Raw genomic sequence first — 5,334 nt, forward strand, 5'->3', positions numbered from 1 at the left:
ATATATGTCTAGGATTAGATGGGAGCATAAGTATATCCAATTTTACTGAAATTTAACACTGGATTTTTATTCCCAAATTCCTCTCTATTTTTGGATTTCCCCCAAGTATAGTATAAGCCAGGTTCTCTCCCTGAGAAGAATGCTGTATTTACATGTTATGAACACAAGAGGGAGCCTTAATGTTGGATGTTTTAAGCTCACAGTTTTACTGAAACTCTACTCAGTATTTTTCATTCCTAAAGGCACATGTAGTTCAGTTTTTCAGGATCTTTAACTGTCACATTTAGAACATGATGTTGATGATGTTGTAGGCAAGCTAAACAATGTAAAGGGTTGAGATATTGTACCATTTAGTACAAGTACTTTTTTCACATCCTAAAACATGGGACTCTAAATACCAGGTTTTAAAACATGCTTGGTACTGGGACTATGATGCTTATGGATATTTTTTTTTGATCCAGTGTGCTGAGATCTTTTGGAAACTTCAGCTTAAAGGTTTGTGAACAGTCTTAGAAAAAGACATTTGCTAAAAAACTCAACAAGTGGAAAGCAAGTGATCCATTTTATTTTCATATTGGGCTGGGCGGTACTGTCCATAGAGACATACATTATTTCTTATTTAAATACAACCATACTTTTCCTCCTCCTCCTCATGAAAAACCCTCCCTGTTCCGGTCTGCCAATTCCTATCTCCAGTCAAATCCCAACTTAAAACTCATCTTTCCCAGGATAGCCATAAGAATTGAGTATATTAATAATGATTACATTCCAATCAAGACATCTCAAGCTCTCAACCCAGTCCCTCCCTATTGTGTATTGCTTCTCCTTCTCTCTCTCTCTCTCTCTGTTACATCTAAAACAATTTTGGCAGGGCAGAGTTCATTCTGTCCTCTGTTGAGTGTTGTAAAAGTATACAGTAATATCACACCCAAAAAATTAGGTTGAGTCAGATTGAAATTGGAAAAATTAGAACAATCAAAGTTACCTCACTAAATAAATTGCATGTCTGCTCTTCCCCAGATACAAGAAATGATCATGAATAAATGATTCTCGGTGCATGTAGCACCTATGATCCAAAAGGATACCAAATTACCGTATTAACTGACTCTGAAAACCATCTGTACTGAAATAACTTGGTTCACTGCTGAAGTGCAGCCAGGAAGACAGCAAGAACATATAGCCACTCCAGTCATGTCAGGTCTTAGAATCAACTCAGAGGATTAGAACTGGGCATAACACTGTGGGAAAAAACACGCAGATGACACAGAAGATGACCTTTAACTCATTAGTTTGTTTCCTTGGTTGAGTTCAAGCAGGGCAACTATTTTATTGTGTGTGTGTGCCCATGTGTGCACACATGCCCATTCATGCTATGTATAAACAGTGGTAACCATGAAACGGACAACATTTGCAATAGTCGCTGGGATACTAAATCAGATTTTCTTGGCCTTTCAACAAAAACCCTAGGTTTGATCCTGAAAGTTGCTGAGGACCCTCTAATCCCATTGCTGTGGTTGGATTGACCTTAACTGTAAGGCTTCAGAATGTAATGTGCAGCAATTGTTAGTAGAGTAAGACATTCATGCTTGCCAGTATGTGTTCTTCCATTTAAAAATATATATTCCTTAGAAGTTTATGAGCTAATGAGTTTTAAATACAAATTATTTTTACCCAACAGAGCAGAAAAGCTTTATTAGACTTATAATGTCCTATTCGTTCCTTGGAATAAGATAGTAGCGAGGCCTGGTTCCTGTACAGAGTATTTCTCAAAGCACTTTGCAAAAGAGATCAGTATGATTATTCCTATTTTACTGATGAGGAAACTGAGGCCTAAAGCAGTGAACTGATGCCTACAAAGAAAGCATCAGTAGATGAAAAGTGCATTGATTTCTCAAGGGACAGGGCTAGTCTAGAGATGTGTTAATATAGGACTCAGTTTTCATTCAGGAATTGCTATTATGTAACAATACACCTATTCCTATGAATGGGTCCCTGTTATATTAATGGGATATTGAATGAACAAAGCTTTTGCACTGGCAGGGCCTGATACAAGTTTGGGATGGTATGTACAGTTCCTATGCATATGGAAAGTCTAACAGACATAGTGTATGCACTCATCTGTAGCCCATTCACTGTGTTACAGCATTGGACACTTCATTTTCCCAGCAGATCTTGAATGTTTCGGCATTCACTAAAAATCTTTTGTCATGCTTTCGATTTGACAGACTACGCAACAGCTCCAAAGGTAACAAGGCAGCTACCACTGATAGCAGATGTTGGACTATAATGTGGTTGCCCATCTTCTATGCCAGGTTTTCTTAATCATTGTATAGACATTTAAAAAGCATTTTCCACAATTCTCAAATGCATAATTTATGATATGGCCAGGGGCTATGCAGGATATTCAGTAATGAAAGCTGAGTACTGGCAAAGCTATATACCATATTGTCTCTTATAAAACATGCCCTCAAATAAAATATACACCTTGTTTTTGGAAGGTAAAATGTGGGGAAAAAGATTTTTTCTGAGACATGACTGGCTCTGTGACAGTGCTCAAGAAGCATGGTATCTCAGGAGATGGTCTGAGTAAGGCAGCTGCCATCAGGAAGGTCCAAACCAATAATACAAGAGAGGCTTTAACTCCACAGCTGCGTATACTCAGAGCCTGATCCTGTGTGCCCTCCATTATTACCCTGACTGATGAGACCTGGACAAGATTCCCTCCTGAGCTATCCAAAGTCAAGTTTCTCTCCAAAGTAGAATCCCCTTTTGGAGCCAACCTATATAAGGACACTCATCTGAGCTATCCAAAACAGGGCACCCACTGAGATCATTCACTGCTCTTTAATTGGCTAGAAAGATTCATGCCTGGCACAAAACCCTGATCTTGCTGTTGAGACTAAAATAACATGCAGCAACCTACGTGTATTTTCACTTTGGGAACATGGAACATCTATGCGTGTAGGACAAGCCCTGGTAAGATGGAATTGCTTCCAAACAAATGCAATTGCAACTAGGCTCCAAGCCAAGAACCAGGGTTGAAATGTATCATGCATGTATTAGAACCATTCCAGCTGCATGCCACTTCTGACCCTGGCACAAGTACTGAATAGTTTCCTTGGTTCCTAAAATTCCTCCTGCCAGAGCATGTGGAGGGACTGGTTTCAGTTATGCACCTCCAGAACACACAATTCAGCGCAGAGGCAGAGGGCAGGGTGCAACAGTAATTCACACACCATAAACTTTTGTAGGTTTTATTCACCTCATTGGGCTGGTATTAAACAGCATTGCATGACGACTGTATAACCTGGGAGCTGCAGTGCTACTCTGGAATATTGTATCTCTCCTTATTCAAAAATTCTCTTCCTGATCCCCTCCCACCGTTCCCCCTGTTTTTCAGCTTTGGATGAAAGGGAGACAACTAGAAAGGCAGCCGGTTGGAAAAGACTTGGATGGAAAAGAGCAGGAAGTTGATTGTTGCTATAATATTCATTCTTTTATAAATACATACTGTGGAAGCATTTCAATGTGCTTGATGCTGCATGTAGATGTACTAAGAGGCATTCCCCATCCACAAGTGCTAACAGTCTAACAGAAATGACAGAAGAACGTGCTCTCAGAAGGGTAATTAAATCAAGGGCAGCTCAGTATTGCTTCTTATTGACTGGACCCGGGGAGGTTCATCTTAAGCATCTCTGGTAATAACAGTACTTTCCACTTGTGTAACACCCTTCATCTGAGGACACAAAGTGCTTTACAAATGAGGCTCAGGATAATTACTTCTAGGTGAAGAAACTGAGGTGAGTGGCTTATGTGATGAATCAGTACAAAATCAGGAGAACCCAGAGGGTTTGCCTCTTATGCCCTTGCTTTAAACCAGTAGTTTAGGTTGCTGTGATGGGCATAAGCCATGAGGATACATGGTGTATAAGCCTCCTCTAGGGAGCAAGGCAAAACATGCACACAATTTGAATTCAGTCACCCAATGAGTGCTCACTGGTCTGCTGACTGGCAATGACCTCGTAGGGCCCCTTACACAAGGAATTCCTCTATTAATCAATAGGCAGAACACGCTACTCAATGCTAACAGGAAAACCTGTATATTTGACAAACTTTAGGGACACACTGGAGTAGGGGGAGTATTTAAAAGGTTTTTAGCAATAAGGTGAAAAGACATTGGTTCATGGTAACAAATAAGGCTAAGGCTGCAGCCAAACTGTTCTGAAATGTCCGTGTCTGGCTCCAGCATTTGTTTTCAGGATAGAATTCCTTATAGCAGGCTAAAAAAAGACTCTCAAAATATTGTGGAAACTTTAAGCTAAAATGAGCCTATATTAAGTGGCTGGAATGCTATTTATATCAGCAAATTTACATCCACAATGAATTTGGCCCTACAGTCAAAAGTGGAGGGTGGATGACTGGGGAGGTGAGATGGGGAATGACGTACACCGTGGTTTATCTGGAGAGCAGAGCCGCAAAATGTTGTAGTTACACTTAAGTTTTATTAAAAATGCCATTCTAACGAGCCCTAGTGGCCCCAGCACATGGAAAGTGGCTTGCTGTGTTTTGAATGGCACTAAGTAACACCCTAGGGCCTTAAATCAGTTCAAGATGTTTTGGTGGCGTCTGATGTTAGGCATGGAAGAGAAATTCAAAGCAATATAGATTTAACCTACGGACCCTTCTTCTGACTGATGCTTATCAATAGCTCAAGAGAAAGTAAACCCAGGAGAAATTTGGTGCTTAGATGAAGTATTATAGTGACATATGGTTTTATTATTAATAATGATTTTTACCATGAGTTTTGAATCAGCTAAACTAGGGGTGGCCAACCCCATGGCATGCATACCACAAATGGCATGGGCAGCTTCTGTGTGGCAAGCAGCAGATTGGGAAGGGGACAGATACCGATGTGACAAATAGTGGAGGGAGCAGAAAATGGAGCAGCAGATCAGACAGAAAGCAGAAAGCAGATTAGGGAGAGAACACAGAGAAAACATAAAGCAGAGCTGCAGATCAGGCAGGGGAAGGAGATCAGACTGGCACCTGGGGAGGGTATTGGGCTAATTTGTGGCATACCTGCCCAAAAGGTTGGCATCCTCTGAACTAAACAATATATTTAGGCAACAAGATGTTAATATATGGATAATAAAGAGAGAGAGCAAAGACAGATGTTCTGTCCTCTTTGTCTTTGTGGAAACTAGCTATTGGAAAGCCATGTGCTATATACCTGAATGAAAATTAAGTTTAAAAAAATTATTCCTTAAAAGAAGAAATCGAGAAGAAACAACATCCAGGGAGACATAGAAAGAGTTGATAGTGAACTTCACTGTC

The sequence above is a fragment of the Alligator sinensis genome, unplaced genomic scaffold (genome assembly GCF_000455745.1).
Source record: "Alligator sinensis unplaced genomic scaffold, ASM45574v1 scaffold360_1, whole genome shotgun sequence".
Taxonomy (NCBI): domain Eukaryota; kingdom Metazoa; phylum Chordata; order Crocodylia; family Alligatoridae; genus Alligator; species Alligator sinensis.